The sequence below is a fragment of the Rhipicephalus microplus genome, chromosome 2 (assembly GCF_043290135.1).
Source record: "Rhipicephalus microplus isolate Deutch F79 chromosome 2, USDA_Rmic, whole genome shotgun sequence".
Lineage (NCBI taxonomy): Eukaryota > Metazoa > Arthropoda > Arachnida > Ixodida > Ixodidae > Rhipicephalus > Rhipicephalus microplus.
Window position 1 is genome coordinate 92,449,957 of NC_134701.1, and position 15,067 is coordinate 92,465,023.

The 15,067-nt window shown below is 51.5% G+C and overlaps 28 non-coding genes across 28 annotated transcripts; all 28 read right to left on the bottom strand.

The window, feature by feature from the left end:
• Positions 1–208: 208 nt before the first annotated feature.
• TRNAG-GCC (transfer RNA glycine (anticodon GCC)) lies at positions 209–279 on the bottom strand. The gene has a single exon. It is a non-coding gene; the product is annotated as a tRNA-Gly (tRNA).
• A 73-nt stretch (positions 280–352) lies between these two features.
• TRNAG-GCC (transfer RNA glycine (anticodon GCC)) lies at positions 353–423 on the bottom strand. Its single transcript has one exon. It is a non-coding gene; the product is annotated as a tRNA-Gly (tRNA).
• Positions 424–1,435: 1,012 nt separating this feature from the next.
• On the bottom strand, positions 1,436–1,506 carry TRNAS-GCU (transfer RNA serine (anticodon GCU)). Its single transcript has one exon. It is a non-coding gene; the product is annotated as a tRNA-Ser (tRNA).
• A 975-nt stretch (positions 1,507–2,481) lies between these two features.
• Positions 2,482–2,552, bottom strand: TRNAD-GUC (transfer RNA aspartic acid (anticodon GUC)). The gene has a single exon. It is a non-coding gene; the product is annotated as a tRNA-Asp (tRNA).
• Positions 2,553–2,625: 73 nt separating this feature from the next.
• Positions 2,626–2,696, bottom strand: TRNAG-GCC (transfer RNA glycine (anticodon GCC)). The gene has a single exon. It is a non-coding gene; the product is annotated as a tRNA-Gly (tRNA).
• A 363-nt stretch (positions 2,697–3,059) lies between these two features.
• On the bottom strand, positions 3,060–3,130 carry TRNAG-GCC (transfer RNA glycine (anticodon GCC)). Its single transcript has one exon. It is a non-coding gene; the product is annotated as a tRNA-Gly (tRNA).
• Positions 3,131–3,204: 74 nt separating this feature from the next.
• On the bottom strand, positions 3,205–3,275 carry TRNAG-GCC (transfer RNA glycine (anticodon GCC)). The gene has a single exon. It is a non-coding gene; the product is annotated as a tRNA-Gly (tRNA).
• A 360-nt stretch (positions 3,276–3,635) lies between these two features.
• On the bottom strand, positions 3,636–3,706 carry TRNAG-GCC (transfer RNA glycine (anticodon GCC)). The gene has a single exon. It is a non-coding gene; the product is annotated as a tRNA-Gly (tRNA).
• Positions 3,707–3,779: 73 nt separating this feature from the next.
• TRNAG-GCC (transfer RNA glycine (anticodon GCC)) lies at positions 3,780–3,850 on the bottom strand. The gene has a single exon. It is a non-coding gene; the product is annotated as a tRNA-Gly (tRNA).
• A 1,120-nt stretch (positions 3,851–4,970) lies between these two features.
• On the bottom strand, positions 4,971–5,040 carry TRNAG-GCC (transfer RNA glycine (anticodon GCC)). Its single transcript has one exon. It is a non-coding gene; the product is annotated as a tRNA-Gly (tRNA).
• Positions 5,041–6,919: 1,879 nt separating this feature from the next.
• TRNAS-GCU (transfer RNA serine (anticodon GCU)) lies at positions 6,920–6,990 on the bottom strand. Its single transcript has one exon. It is a non-coding gene; the product is annotated as a tRNA-Ser (tRNA).
• A 219-nt stretch (positions 6,991–7,209) lies between these two features.
• TRNAC-GCA (transfer RNA cysteine (anticodon GCA)) lies at positions 7,210–7,280 on the bottom strand. Its single transcript has one exon. It is a non-coding gene; the product is annotated as a tRNA-Cys (tRNA).
• Positions 7,281–7,353: 73 nt separating this feature from the next.
• On the bottom strand, positions 7,354–7,424 carry TRNAG-GCC (transfer RNA glycine (anticodon GCC)). Its single transcript has one exon. It is a non-coding gene; the product is annotated as a tRNA-Gly (tRNA).
• A 1,153-nt stretch (positions 7,425–8,577) lies between these two features.
• TRNAG-GCC (transfer RNA glycine (anticodon GCC)) lies at positions 8,578–8,648 on the bottom strand. Its single transcript has one exon. It is a non-coding gene; the product is annotated as a tRNA-Gly (tRNA).
• A 506-nt stretch (positions 8,649–9,154) lies between these two features.
• On the bottom strand, positions 9,155–9,225 carry TRNAR-CCU (transfer RNA arginine (anticodon CCU)). The gene has a single exon. It is a non-coding gene; the product is annotated as a tRNA-Arg (tRNA).
• A 687-nt stretch (positions 9,226–9,912) lies between these two features.
• TRNAG-GCC (transfer RNA glycine (anticodon GCC)) lies at positions 9,913–9,983 on the bottom strand. The gene has a single exon. It is a non-coding gene; the product is annotated as a tRNA-Gly (tRNA).
• Positions 9,984–10,055: 72 nt separating this feature from the next.
• TRNAG-GCC (transfer RNA glycine (anticodon GCC)) lies at positions 10,056–10,126 on the bottom strand. The gene has a single exon. It is a non-coding gene; the product is annotated as a tRNA-Gly (tRNA).
• Positions 10,127–10,199: 73 nt separating this feature from the next.
• TRNAG-GCC (transfer RNA glycine (anticodon GCC)) lies at positions 10,200–10,270 on the bottom strand. Its single transcript has one exon. It is a non-coding gene; the product is annotated as a tRNA-Gly (tRNA).
• Positions 10,271–10,632: 362 nt separating this feature from the next.
• On the bottom strand, positions 10,633–10,703 carry TRNAS-GCU (transfer RNA serine (anticodon GCU)). The gene has a single exon. It is a non-coding gene; the product is annotated as a tRNA-Ser (tRNA).
• A 361-nt stretch (positions 10,704–11,064) lies between these two features.
• Positions 11,065–11,135, bottom strand: TRNAG-GCC (transfer RNA glycine (anticodon GCC)). Its single transcript has one exon. It is a non-coding gene; the product is annotated as a tRNA-Gly (tRNA).
• A 651-nt stretch (positions 11,136–11,786) lies between these two features.
• TRNAG-GCC (transfer RNA glycine (anticodon GCC)) lies at positions 11,787–11,857 on the bottom strand. Its single transcript has one exon. It is a non-coding gene; the product is annotated as a tRNA-Gly (tRNA).
• A 217-nt stretch (positions 11,858–12,074) lies between these two features.
• TRNAG-GCC (transfer RNA glycine (anticodon GCC)) lies at positions 12,075–12,146 on the bottom strand. The gene has a single exon. It is a non-coding gene; the product is annotated as a tRNA-Gly (tRNA).
• A 217-nt stretch (positions 12,147–12,363) lies between these two features.
• TRNAG-GCC (transfer RNA glycine (anticodon GCC)) lies at positions 12,364–12,434 on the bottom strand. Its single transcript has one exon. It is a non-coding gene; the product is annotated as a tRNA-Gly (tRNA).
• A 363-nt stretch (positions 12,435–12,797) lies between these two features.
• On the bottom strand, positions 12,798–12,868 carry TRNAG-GCC (transfer RNA glycine (anticodon GCC)). Its single transcript has one exon. It is a non-coding gene; the product is annotated as a tRNA-Gly (tRNA).
• A 686-nt stretch (positions 12,869–13,554) lies between these two features.
• Positions 13,555–13,625, bottom strand: TRNAG-GCC (transfer RNA glycine (anticodon GCC)). Its single transcript has one exon. It is a non-coding gene; the product is annotated as a tRNA-Gly (tRNA).
• Positions 13,626–13,697: 72 nt separating this feature from the next.
• TRNAV-GAC (transfer RNA valine (anticodon GAC)) lies at positions 13,698–13,768 on the bottom strand. Its single transcript has one exon. It is a non-coding gene; the product is annotated as a tRNA-Val (tRNA).
• A 541-nt stretch (positions 13,769–14,309) lies between these two features.
• TRNAG-GCC (transfer RNA glycine (anticodon GCC)) lies at positions 14,310–14,380 on the bottom strand. Its single transcript has one exon. It is a non-coding gene; the product is annotated as a tRNA-Gly (tRNA).
• A 218-nt stretch (positions 14,381–14,598) lies between these two features.
• On the bottom strand, positions 14,599–14,669 carry TRNAS-GCU (transfer RNA serine (anticodon GCU)). The gene has a single exon. It is a non-coding gene; the product is annotated as a tRNA-Ser (tRNA).
• Between the last annotated feature and the right edge of the window lie 398 nt (positions 14,670–15,067).

Here is a 15,067-nt window from a genome sequence, read left to right on the forward strand (position 1 = left end):
TGCTCCTGCATTCATGGCGCGCAATATTGCGAAATAGCGCGCAGGAGCTTTTTAAAATAAACGATGCGTCGGCCCGGAATCAAACCCGGGTAACCCGCGTGGCACGAGAGTATTCTGCCACTGAACCACCGCTGCCGTTTGCTTACTCCGGCATTCATGACATGCAATATGGCGTAACAGCACGTGTGAGCTTTTCTAAAAATAACAATGCGTCAGCCGGGAATCGAACCCGGGTCACCCGCGTGGCAGGCGAGTATTCTATCATTGAACCACCGACGCCGTTTGCTGGCTCCTGCATTCATGGCGTGCAATAGTGCGGAACAGCAGGCAGGAACTTTTCTAAAATAAACGATGCGTCGGCCGGGAATCGAACCCAGGTCACCCGCGTGGCAGGCAAGTATTCTGCCACTGAACCACCGACGCCATTTGGTTACTCCTGCATTCATGGCATGCAATATTGCGTAACAGCACGCTTGAGCTTTTCTAAAATAGTGATGCGTCGGCCGGAAATTGAACCCGGGTCACCCGCGTGGCAGGCGAGTATGCTACTACTGAACCACAGACGCCGTTTGCTTTCTCCTGCATTCATGGCGTGCAATAGTGCGGAATAGTACGCAGGAACTTTTCTAAAATAATCGTTGCGTCGGCCGGGAATCGAACCCGGGACACCTGCGTTGCAGTCGGTCGGGAATCGAACCCGGGTCACCCGCGTGGCAGGCGAGTATTCTATCATTGAACCACCGACGCCGTTTGCTGGCTCCTGCATTCATGGCGTGCAATAGTGCGGAATAGCAGGCAGGAACTTTTCTAAAATAAACGATGCTTCGGCGGGGAATCGAACCCAGGTCACCCGCGTGGCAGGCAAGTATTCTGCCACTGAACCACCGCTGCCGTTTGCTCGCTCCTGCATTCATAGCATGCATTATTAGCGTAACAGCACGCGTGAGTTTTTCTGAAAATAACAAAGCGTCGGCCGGGAATGGAACCCGGGTCACCCGCGTGGCAGGCGAGTATGCTACTACTGAACCACAGACGCCGTTTGCTTTCTCCTGCATTCATGGCGTGCAACAGTGCGGAATAGTACGCAGGAACTTTTCTAAAATAATCGTTGCGTCGGCCGGGAATCGAACCCGGGACACCTGCGTTGCAGTCGGTCGGGAATCGAACCCGGGTCAACCGGTTGGCAGGCGAGTATTCTACAACTGAACCACCGACGCCAATTGCTTACTCCTGCATTCATGGCATACAATATTGCGTAACAGCATGCGTGAGCTTTTCTAAAAATAACGATGCGTCGGCCCGGAATCAAACCCGGGTAACCCGCGTGGCAGGCGAGTATTCTGCCACTGAACCACCGCTGCCATTTGCTTGCTCCTGTATTCATAGCATGCATTATTAGCGTAACAGCACGCGTGAGTTTTTCTAATTTTAACAATGCGTCAGCCGGGAATCGAACCCGGGTCATTCGCGTAGCAGGCGATTATTCTACCATTGAACCACCGACGCCGTTTGCTGGCTCCTGCATTCAAGGCATGCAATATTGCGTAGCAGCATGCGTGAGCTTTTCTAAAAATAACGATGCGTCGGCGCGGAATCAAACCCGGGTAACCCGCGTGGCAGGCGAGTATTCTGCCACTGAACCACCGACGCCGTTTTCTGGCTCCTGCATTCATGGCGTGCATTATTGCGGAATAGCAGGCAGAAACTTTTCTAAGGTAAACGTTGCGTCGGCCGAGAATCGAACCCGGGACACCTGCGTTGCAGTCAGTTGGGAATCGAACACGGGCCACCTGCGTTGCAGGCGAGTATTCTACCACTGAACCACACAGGCCATTTGCTTACTCCTGCATTCCTGGTATGCATTATTGCATAACAGCACGCGTGAGCTTTTCTAAAAATAACGATGCGTCGACCGGGAATCGAATCTGGGTCATCGCGGGGCAGGCGAGCATTCTACCACTGAACCACCAACGCCATTTGCTTGCTCATGAATTCATGGTAGCATATATAGCGTAACAACACGCGTGAACTTTTCTGAAAAAAACGATGCGTCGGCCGAGAATCGAATCGGGGTCACTAGCGTGGCAGGCGAGTATTCTACTACTGAACCACCGACGCCAATTGCTTACTCCTGCATTCATGGCATGCATATATAGCGTAACAGCACGCGTGAGTTTTTCTGAAAATATCAATGCGTCGGCCTGGAATCGAGCCCGGGTCACCCACGTAGCAGGCGAGTATTCTACTATTGAACCACCGACGCCGTTTGCTGGCTCCTGCATTCATGGCTTGCAATATTAGCGTAACAGCATGCGTGAGCTTTTCTAAAAATAACGATGCGTCGGCCGGCAATCGAACCCGGGTCACCCGCGCGGCAGGCGACTATTCGACCACTGAGCAACCGACGCCATTTGCTTACTCTGGCATTCATGACATGAAATCTGGCGTAACAGCACGTGTGAGCTATTCTAAAAATAACAATGCGTCAGCCGGGAATCGAACCCGGGTCACGCGCGTGACAGGCGAGTATTCTATCATTGAACCACCGACGCCGTTTTCTGGCTCCTGCATTCATGGCGTGCAATAGTGCGGAATAGCAGGCAGGAACCTTTCTTAAATAAACGATGCGTCGGCCGGGAATTGAACCCTGGTCACCAGCGTGGCAGGCGAGTATTCTACCACTGAACCACCGAGGCCATTTGCTTACTCCTGCATTAATGGTATGCATTATTGCGTAACAGCACGCGTGAGCTTTTCTAAAAATAACGATGCGTTGACCGGGAATCGAATCTGGGTCACCAGCGTGGCAGGCGAGTATTATACCATGAAACCACCGACGCCATTTGCTTACTCCTGCATTCATGGCATCCATATATAGCGTAACAGCACGCGTGAGTTTTTCTGAAAATAACGATGCGTCGGCCGGGAATCGAATCCGGGTCAACCGCGTGGCAGGCGAGTATTCTACTACTGAACCACCGACGCCATTTGCCTACTCCTGCATTCATGGCATGCATATATAGCGTAACAGCACGCGTGAGCTTTTCTAAACTTAACGATGCGTCGGCCACGAATCGAACCCGGGTCACCCGCGTGGCAGGCGAGTACTCTACCACTGAACCACCGACGCCATTAGCTTTCTGCTGCATTCATGGCATGCATATATAGCGTAACAGCACGCGTAAGCTTTTCTAAAAATAACAATGCCTCGGCCGGGAATCGAACCCGGGTCACCCGCATGGCAGGCGAGTATTCTACCACCGATCCACCGACGCCATTTGCTTACTCCGGCATTCATGACATGCAATATGGCGTAACAGCACGTGTGAGCTTTTCTAAAAATAACAATGCGTCAGCCGAAAATCGAGCCCGGGCCACCCACGTAGCAGGCGAGTATTCTACTATTGAACCACCGACGCCGTTTGCTGGCTCCTGCATTCAAGGCATGCAATATTGCGTAACAGCATGCGTGAGCTTTTCTAAAAATAGCGATGCGTCGGCTGGCAATCGAACCCGGGTCACCCGCGTGGCAGGCGACTATTCGACCACTAAACAACCGACGCCATTTGCTTACTCTGGCATTCATGAATGCAATATGGCGTAACAGCACGTGTGAGCTTTTATAAAAATAACAATGCGTCAGCCGGGCATCGAACCCGGGTCACCCGCGTGGCAGGCGAGTATTCTACCATTGAACCACCGACGCCGTTTGCTTACTCCTGCATTCATGGCATGCAATATTGCGGAATAGCAGGCAGGAACTTTTCTTAAATAAACGCTGCGTCAGCCGGGAATCGAACCCGGGTCACCCGCGTGGCAGGTGAGTATTCTGCCACTGAACCACCGACGCCGTTTGCTTACTACAGCATTCATGGCATGCAATATTGCGTAACAGCACGCGTGAGCTTTTCTAAAAATAGCAATGCGTCGGCCGGGAATTGGACCCGGGTCACCCGCGTGGCAGGCGAGTATGCTACCACTGAACCACCGAGGCCGTTTGCTTTCTCCTGCATTCACGGCGTGCATTATTGCGAAATAGCACGCAGGAACTTTTCTAAAATAAACGATGCGTCGGCCGAGAATCTAACCCGAGACACCTGCGTTGCAGTCGGTCGGGAATCGAACACGGGCCACCTGCGTGGCAGGCGAGTATTCTACCACTGAACCACCGTGGCCATTTGCTTACTCCTGCATTCATGGTATGCATTATTGCGTAACAGCACGCGTGAGCTTTTCTAAAAGTAACGATGCGTTGACCGGGAATCGAATCTGGGTCACCAGCGTGGCAGGCGAGTATTATACCATGAAACCACCGACGCCATTTGCTTACTCCTGCATTCATGGCATGCATATATAGCGTAACAGCACGCGTGAGTTTTTCTGAAAATAACAATGCGTCGGCCGGGAATCGAACCTGGGTCAACCGGTTGGCAGGCGAGTATTCTACAACTCAACCACCGACGCCAATTGCTTATTCCTCCATTCATGGCATGCAATATTGCGTAACAGCACGCGTGAGCATTTCTAAATATAACGATGCGTCTTCCGAGAATTGATCCCGGGTGACCCGCGAGGCAGGCGAGTATTCAACCACGGAACCACCGACGCCATTTGCTTGCTCCTGCATTCATGGCATACATATATAGCGTAACAGCACGCGCGAGCTTTTCTGAAAATAACGATGCGTCGGCAGGGAATCGAACCTGGTTCACCCGCGGGGCAGGCGAGTATTCTACCGCTAAAGCACTGACGCCATTTGCTTGCTCCTGCATTCATGGCATGCATATATAGCGTAACCGCACGCGCGAGCTTTTCTGAAAATAACGATGCGTCGGCCGGGAATCGAACCCGGTTCACCCGCGTGGCAGGCGAGTGTTCTACCGCTAAAGCACTGACGCCATTTGCTTGCTCCGCATTCATGACATGCATATATAGCGTAAGAGCACGTGTGAGCTTTTTAAAATAAACGATACGTCGGCCGGAATCGAACCGAGGTCACCCGCGTGGCAGGCGAGTATTCTACCACTGAACCACCGACGCTGTTTGCTGGCTCTTGCATTCATGGCATGCATTATTAGCGTAACAGCACGCGTGAGTTTTTCTAAATTTAACAATGCGTCGGCCAGGAATCGAGCCCGGGTCACCCGCGTGGCAGCCGAGTATTCTACCACTGAACCACCAACGCCATTTGCTTACTCCTGCATTCATGACATGCAATTATTCGTAACAGCACGTGTGAGCTTTCCTGAAAATAACAAAGCGTCGCCAGGAATCGAACCCGGGTCACCCGCGTGGCAGGCGAGTATTCTACCAGTGAACCACCAACGCCATCTGCTTGCTAATGCATTCATGGCATGCATCTATAGCGTAACAGCATGCGTGAGCTTTTCTAAAAATAACTATGCGTTGGCCGGTAATCGAACCCGGGTCACCAGCGTGGCAGGCGAGTATTATACCATGAAACCACTGACGCCATTTGCTGGCTCCTCCATTCAAGGCATGCAATATTGCGTAACAGCATGCGTGAGGTTTTCTAAATGTAACGATGCGTCAGCCCGGAATCAAACCCGGGTAACCCGCGTGGCAGGCGAGTATTCTGCCTCTGAACCACCGACGCCGTTTGCTGGCTCCTGCATTCATGGCGTGCATTATTGCGGAATAGCAGGCGGGAACTTTTCTAAAATAAACGTTGCGTCGGCCGAGAATCGAACCCGGGACACCTGCGTTGCAGTCGGTCGAGAATCGAACACGGGCCACCTGCGTTGCAGGCGAGTATTCTACCACTGAACCACCGAGGCCATTTGCTTACTCCTGCATTCCTGGAATGCATTATTGCATAACAGCACGCGTGAGCTTATCTAAAAATAACGATGCGTCGACCGGGAATCGAATCTGGGTCATCCGCGTGGCAGGCGAGTATTCTACCACTTAACCACCAACGCCATTTGCTTGCTCATGAATTCATGGCATGCATATATAGCGTAACAGCACGCGTGACATTTTCTGAAAATAACAATGCGTCAGCCTGGAATCGAGCCCGGGTCACGAGCGTGGCAGCCGAGTATTCTACCACTGAACCACCAACGCCATTTGCTTACTCCTGCATTCATGGTATGCAATATTGCGTAACAGCACGCGTGAGCTTTTCTAAAGATAGCGATGCGTCGGCCGGGAGTTTAACCCGGGTCACCCACGTGGCAAGCGAGTATGCTACCACTGAACCACCGACGCCGTTTGCTTTCTCCTGCATTCATGGCGTGCAACAGTGGGGAACAGCACGCAGGAACTTTTATAAAATAAACATTGCGTCGGCCTGGAATCGAACCCGGGACACCTGCGTTGCAGCCAGTCGGGAATCGAACACGGGCCACCTGCGTGGCAGGCGAGTATTCTACCACTGAACCAACGAGGCCATTAGCTTACTCCTACATTCATGGCATGAATATATAGCGTAACAGCATGCGTGAGTTTTTCTGAAAATAACAATGCGTCAACCGGGAATCAAGCCCGCGTCACCTTCGTGGCAGCCGAGTATTCTACCACTGAACCACCGACGCTGTTTGCTGGCTCTTGCATTCATGGTATACATTAATAGCGTAACAGCACGCGCGAGTTTTTCTAAATTTAATAATGCGTCGGCCAGGAATCGAGCCCAGGTCACCCACGTGGCAGCCGAGTATTCTACCACTGAACCACCAACGCCATTCGCTTACTCCTGCATTCATGACATGCAATTATTCGTAACAGCACGTGTGAGCTTTTCTGAAAATAACAAAGCGTCGCCGGGAATCGAATCCGGGTCATTCGCGTGGCAGGCGAGTATTCTACCACTGAACCACCAATGCCTTCTGCTTGCTCCTGCATTCATGGCATGCATATATAGCGTAACAGCATGCGTGAGCTTTTCTAAAAATAACAATGCGTTGGCCGGGAATCGAACCCGGGTCACCCACGCAGCAGGTGAGTATTCTACCACTGAACCACCAACGCCATTTGCTAACTCCTGCAATCATGACTTGCAATATTGCGTAACAGCATGCGTGAGCTTTTATAAAAAATAACGATGCGTCGTTTGGGAATCGAACCCGGGTCACCTGCGTGGCAAGCGAGTATTCTACCAATGAATCACCGACGCCATTTGCTTTCTGCTGCATTCGTGGCATGCATATATAGCGTAACAGCACGCGTGAGCTTTTCTAAAAATAACTATGCGTTGGCCGGTAATCGAACCCGGGTCACTCACGCTGCAGGCGAGTATTCTACCACTGAACCACAAACGCCATTTGCTTACTCCTGCAATCATGACATGCAATATAGCGGAATAGCACGCAGGAACTTTTTTAAAATGAAGGATGCGTCGGCCAGGAATCGAACCCGGGTCACCCGCGTGGCAGGCGAGTATTCTACCACTGAACCTCCGACGCCATTAGCTTACTCCTGCATTCATGGCATGCAATATTGCGTAACAGCATGCGTGAGCTTTTCTTAAAATATCGAGGCGTCGGCTGGGAATCGAACCCGGGTCACCTGCGTGGCAGGTGAGTATTCTACCTCTGAACCACCGACGCCATTTGTTTACTCCGGCATTCATGGCATGCGATATTGTGTAACATCAAGCGAGAGCTTTTATAAATATAGCGATGCGTCAGCCTGGAATCGAGCCCAGGTCAACCGCGTGGCAGGCAAGTATTTTACCACTGAACTACCGACGCCGTTTGCTTACTCCTGCATTCATGGCATGCAATATTGCGTAACAGCACGCAAGAGCTTTTCCAAAATAAACGTTGCGTCGGCCGGGAATCGAACCCGGAACACCTGCGTGGCAGTCGGTCGGGAATCGAACACGGGCCACCTGCGTCGCAGGCGAGTATTCTACCACTGAACCACTGAGGCCATTTGCTTACTCCTGCATTCGGCATGCGTTATTGCGTAATAGCACGCGTGAGCTTTTCTAAAAATAACGATGCGTCAGCCGGGAATCGAATCTGGGTCACCCGCGTGGCAGGCGAGTATTTTAACACTGAACCACCAACGCCATTTGCTTGCTCAAGCATTCATGGCATGCCAATATAGCGTAACAGCACGCGTGAGCTTTTCTAGCAATAACGATGCGTCTTCCGAGAATCGAACACGGGTGACCCGCGAGGCAGGCGAGTATTCGACTACGGAACCACCGACGCCATTTGCTTGCTCCTGCATTCATGGCGCGCAATATTGCGAAATAGCACGCAGGAACTTTTTAAAATAAACAATGCGTGGGCTGGGAATCGAACCGGGGTCACCCGCGTGGCAGGCGAGTATTCTACCACTCAACCACCGACGCTGTTTGCTGGTTCCTGCAATCATGGCGTGCAATATTGCGGAATAGCAGGCAGGAACGTTTCTAAAATAAACATTGCGTTGGCCGGGAATCAAACCCGGGTCACCCGCGTTGCAGTCGGTCGGGAATTGAACACGGGCCACCTGCGTGGCAGGCGAGTATTCTACCACTGAACCACCGAGGCCATTTGCTTACTGCTGCATTCATGGCATGCATTATTGCGTAACAGCACGCGCGAGCTTTTCTAAATTTAACAATGCGTCGGCCGGGAATCGAGCCCGGGTCACCCGCGTGGCAGCCAAGTATTCTACCACTGAACCACCGACGCCGTTTGCTGGCTCCTGCATTCAAGGCATGAATTATTGCGTAACAGCATGCGTGAGCTTTTCTAAAAGTAACGATGCGTCGGCCCGGAATCAAACCCGGGTAACCCGCGTGGCAGGCGAGTATTCTGCCACTGAAACACCGCTGCCATTTGCTTGCTCCTGCATTCATAGCATGCATTATTAGCGTAACAGCACGGGTGAGTTTTTCTAAGTTAACTATGCGTCGGCTGGGAATCGAGCCCGGGTCACCCGTGTGGCAGCGGAGTATTCTACCATTGAACCAACGACGCCATTTGCTGGCTCCTGCATTCAAGGCATGCAATATTGCGTAACAGCATGCGTGAGCTTTTCTAAAAATAACGATGCGTCTGCCCGGAATCAAACCCGGGTAACCCGCGTGGCAGGCGGGTATTCTGCCACTGAACCACCGCTGCCATTTGCTTGCTCCTGCATTCATAGCATGCATTATTAGCGTAACAGCACGCGTGAGTTTTTCTAAATTTAACAATGCGTCAGCCGGGAATCGAACCCGGGTCACCCGCGTAGGAGGCGATTATTCTACCATTGAACCATCGACGCCGTTTGCTGGCTCCTGCATTCATGGCGTGCAATATTGCGGAATAGCAGGCAGGAACTTTTCTAAAATAAACGTTGCATCGGCCAAGAATCGAACCCAGGACACCTGCGTTGCAGTCGGTCGGGAATCGAATCTGGGTCATCCGCGTGGCAGGCGAGTATTCTGCAACTGATCAACCAACGCCATTTGCTTGCTCATGAATTCATGGCATGCATATATAGCGTAAACGCACGCGTGAACTTTTCTTAAAATAACGATGCGTCTGCCGGAAATCAAGCACGGGTCACCCACGTGGCAGGCGAGTATTCTACCATTGAACCACCGACGCCGTTTGCTGGCTCCTGCATTCAAGGCATGCAATATTGCGTAACAGCATGCGTGAGCTTTTCTAAAAATAACGATGCGTCGGCCGGGAATCGAACCCGGGTCACCCGCGTGGCAGGCGACTATTCGACCACTGAGCAACCGACGCAATTTGCTTACTCTGGCATTCATACCATGCAATATGGCGTAACAGCACGTGTGAGCTTTTCTAAAAATAACAATGCGTCAGCCGCGAATCGAACCCGGGTCACCCGCGTGGCAGGCGATTATTCTATCATTGAACCACCGTCGCCGTTTGCTGGCTTCTGCGTTCATGGCGTGCAATAGTGCAGAATAGCAGGCAGAAACTTTTCTAAAATAAACGATGCCTCGGCCGGGAATTGAACCCGGGTCACCCGCGTGGCAGGCGAGTATTCTACCACTAAAGCACTGACGCCAATTGCTTGCTCCGCATTCATGTCATGTAATATTGCGTAACAGCACGCGTGAGCTTCTCTAAAGATAACGATGCGTCGGCCGAGAATCGAACCCGGGTCACCCGCGTGGCAGGCGAGTATTCTACCACTGAAGCACCGACGCCATTTGCTTGCACCAGCATTCATGGCATGTATATATAGCGTAACAGCACGCGTGAGCTTTTTAAAATAAATGATGCGTCGGCCCGGAATCGAACCGGGGTCACCCGCGTGGCAGGCGAGTATTCTACCACTGAACCACCGACGCTGTTTGCTGGCTCTTGCATTCATTGTATGCATTAATAGCGTAACAGCACGCGCGAGTTTTTCTAAATTTAACAATGCGTCGGCCAGGAATCGAGCCCAGGTCACCCGCGTGGCAGCCGAGTATTCTACCACTGAACCACCAACGCCATTTGCTTACTCCTGCATTCATAACATGCAATTATTCGTAACAGCACGTGTGAGCTTTTCTGGAAATAACAAAGCGTCGCCAGGAATCGAACCCGGGTCATTCGCGTGGCAGGCGAGTATTTTACCACTGAACCACCAATGCCATCTGCTTGCTCCTGCATTCATGGCATGCATATATAGCGTAACAGCATGCGTGAGCGTTTCTAAAAATAACTATGCGTTGGCCGGGAATCGAACACGGGTCACTCACACAGCAGGTGAGTATTCTACCACTGAACCACCAATGCCATTTGCTTACTCCTGCAATCATGACTTGCAATATTGCGTAACAGCATGCGTGAGCTTTTCTAAAAATAACGATGCGTCGGCCAGGAATCGAACCCGGGTCACCTGCGTGGCAAGCGAGTATTTTACCAATGAATCACCGACGCCATTTGCTTTCTGCTGCATTCATGGCATGCATATATAGCGTAACAGCACGCGTGAGCTTTTTAAAAATAACAATGCGTATACCTCGAATCGAACCCGGGTCACCAGCGTGTCAGGCGAGTATTCTACCACTGAACCACCGACGCGATTTGCTTACTCCTGCATTCATGGCATGCAATATTGCGTAACAGCATGCGTGAGCTTTTCTAAAAATAACGATGCATCGGCCGGGAATCGAACCCGGGTCACCTGCGTGGCAAGCGAGTATTCTACCACTAAACCACCGACGCCAATTGCTTACTCCTGCATTCATGGCATGCATATATAGCGTAACAGCACGCTTGAGTTTTTCTGAAAATAACAATGCGTCGGCCGGGAATCGAACCTGGGTCAACCGGTTGGCAGGCGAGTATTCTACAACTGAACCACCGACGCCAATTGCTTACACCTGCATTCATGGCATGCATATATAGCGCAACAGCACGCGTGAACGTTTCTGAAAATAACGATGCGACGGCCGAGAATCGAATCTGGGTCACCAGCGTGGCAGGCGAGTATTATACCGTGAAACCACCGACGCCATTTGCTAACTCCTGCAATCATGGCATGCATATATAGCGTAACAGCACGCTTACGTTTTTCTAAAAATAACAATGCGTCGGCCGGGAATCGAACCTGGGTCAACCGGTTGGCAGGCGAGTATTCTACAACTGAACCACCGACGCCAATTGCTTACTCCTGCATTCATGGCATGCATATATAGCGTAACAGCACGCGCGAGCTTTTCTGAAAATAACGATGCGTCGGCCGGGAATCGAACCCGCGTCACCCGCGTGACAGCCGAGTATTCTACCACTAAAGCACTGACGCCAATTGCTTGCTCCGCATTCATGGCATGCAATATTGCGTAACAGCACGCGTGAGCTTTTTAAAATAAACGATGCGTCGGCCCGGAATCGAACCGGGGTCACCCGCGTGGCAGGCGAGTATTCTACCACTGAACCACCGACGCTGTTTGCTGGCTCTTGCATTCATGGCATGCATTATTAGCGTAAAAGCACGCGTGAGTTTTTCTAAATTTAACAATGCGTCGGCCAGGAATCAAGCCCGGGTCACCCGCGTGGCAGCCGAGTATTCAACCACTGAACCACCAACGCCAATTGCTTACTCCTGCATTCATGACATGCAATTATTCGTAACAGCACGTGTGAGCTTTTCTGAAAATAACAAAGCGTCACCGGGAATCGAACCCGGGTCACCCGCGTGGCAGGCGAGTATTCTACCACTGAACAACCAACGCCATCTGCTTGCTCCTGCATTCTTGGCAGGCATATATAGCGTAACAGCATGCGTGAGCTTTTCTAAAAATAACTATGCGTTGGCCGGTAATCGAACCCTGGTCACCCACGCAGCAGGCGAGTATTCTACCACTGAACCACAAACGCCATTTGCTTACTCCTGCAATCATGACATGCAATATTGCGGAATAGCACGCAGAAACTTTTCTAAAATGAAGGATGCGTCGGCCGGGAATCGAACCCGGGTCACCCGCGTGGCAGGCGAGTATTCTACCACTGAACCTCCGACGCCATTTGCTTACTCCTGCATTCATGGCATGCAATATTGCGTAACAGCATGCGTGAGCTTTTCTAAAAATATCGAGGCGTCGGCTGGGAATCGAACCCGGGTCACCTTCGTGGCAGTCGAGTATTCTACCACTGAACCACCGACGCCATTTGCTTACTCCGGCATTCATGGCATGCGATATTGTGTAACAGCAAGCGTGAGCTTTTATAAAAGTAGCGATGCGTCATCCTGGAATCGAGCCCAGGTCAACCGCGTGGCAGGCAAGTATTTTACACACTGAACTACCGACGCCGTTTGCTTACTCCTGCATTCATGGCATGCAATATTGCGTAACAGAACGCGTGAGCTTTTCTAAAAATAGCGATTGCATCGGCCGGGAATGGAACCCGGGCCACCCGCGTGGCAGGCGAGTATTCTGCCACTGAACCACCGACGCCATTTGCTTTCTCCTGCATTGATGGCGTGCAATATTGCGGAATAGCACGCAAGAACTTTTCCAAAATAAACGTTGCGTCGGCCGGGAATCGAACCCGGAACACCTGCGTGGCAGTCGGTCGGGAATCGAACACGGGCCACCTGCGTGGCAGGCGAGCATTCTTCCACTGAACCACTGAGGCCATTTGCTTACATCTGCATTCATGGCATGCATTATTGCGTAATAGCATGCGTGAGCTTTTCTAAAAATAACGATGCTTCAGCCGGGAATCGAATCTGGGTCACACGCGTGGCAGGCGAGTATTTTAACACTGAACCACCAACGCCATTTGCTTGCTCATGCATTCATGGAATGCAAATATAGCGTAACAGCACGCGTGAACTTTTTTGAAAATAACGATCGTCGGCTTAGAATCGAACCCGGGTCACCAGTGTGGCAGGAGAGTATTATACCATGAAACTACCGACGCCATTTGCTTACTCCTGCATTCATGGCATGCAATATAGCGTAACAGCACGCGTGAGCTTTTCTAGCAATAACGATGCGTCTTCCGAGAATCGAACACGGGTGACCCGCGAGGCAGGCGAGTATTCGACCACGGAACCACCGACGCCATTTGCTTGCTCCTGCATTCATGACATGCAATATTGCGGAATAGCACGCAGGAACTTTTCTAAATTAAACGATGCGTCGGCCGGAAATCGAATCCGGGTCACCCGCGTGGCAGGCGAGTATTCTAACACTGAACCACCGGCGCCATTTGCTGGCTCCTGAATTCATAGCGCGCAATATTGCGAAATAGCACACAGGAACTTTTTAAAATAAACGATGCGTGGGCCGGGAATCGAACCCGGGTAACCCGCGTGTCAGGCGAGTATTCTACCACTGAACCACCGACGCTGTTTGCTGGTTCCTGCAATCATGGCGTGCAATATTGCGGAATAGCAGGCAGGAACGTTTTTAAAATAAACAATGCGTTGGCAGGGAATCAAACCCGGGTCACCCGCGTTGCAGACGGTCGGGAATCGAACATGGGCCACCTGCGTGCAGGCGAGTATTTTACCACTGAACCACCGAGGCCATTTGCTTACCGCTGCATTCATGGCATGTATTATTGCGTAACAGCACGCGCGAGCTTTTCTAAATTTAACAATGCGTCGGCCAGGAATCGAGCCGGGGTCACCCGCGTGGCAGCCAAGTATTCTACCACTGGACCACCGACGCCGTTTGCTGGCTCCTGCATTCAAGGCATGCAATATTGCGTAACAGCATGCGTGAGCATTTCTAAAGATAACGATGCGTCGGCCCGGAATCAAACCCGGATAACCCGCGTGGCAGGCGAGTATTCTGCCACTGAACCACCGCTGCCATTTGCTTGCTCCTGCATTTATAGCATGCAATATTAGCGTAACAGCACGGGTGAGTTTTTTTAAGTTATCAATGCGTCGGCCGGGAATCGAGCCCGGGTCACCCTGGTGGCAGCCGAGTATTCTACCATTGAACCACCGACGCCATTTGCTGGCTCCTGCATTCAAGGCATGCAATATTGCGTAACAGCATGCGTGAGCTTTTCTAAAAATAACGATGCGTCTGCCCGGAATCAAACCCGGGTAACCCGCGTGGCAGGCGGGTATTCTGCCACTGAACCACCGCTGCCATTTGCTTGCTCCTGCATTATTAGCATGCATTATTAGCGTAACAGCACGCGTGAGTTTTTCTAAATTTAGCAATGCGTCAGCCGGGAATCGAACCCGGGTCACCCGCGTAGCAGGCGATTATTCTACCATTGAACCACCGACGCCGTTTGCTGGCTCCTGCATTCAAGGCATGCAATATTGCGTAACAGCATGCGTGAGCTTTTCTAAAAATAACGATTCATCGGCCCGGAATCCAACCCGGGTAACCCGCGTGGCAGGCGAGTATTCTGCCACTGAACCACCGACGCCGTTTTCTGGCTCCTGCATTCATGGCTTGCAATATTGCAGAATGGCAGGCAGGAACGTTTCTAAAATAAACGTTGCGTCGGCCGAGAATCGAACCCTGGACACCTGCGTTGCAGTCGGTCGGGAATCGAACATGGGCCACCTGCGTTGCAGGCGAGAATTCTACCACTGAACCACCAAAGCCATTTGCTTACTCCTGCATTCATGGCATGCAATATTGCGTAACAGCACGCGTGGGCTTATCTAAAATAAACGT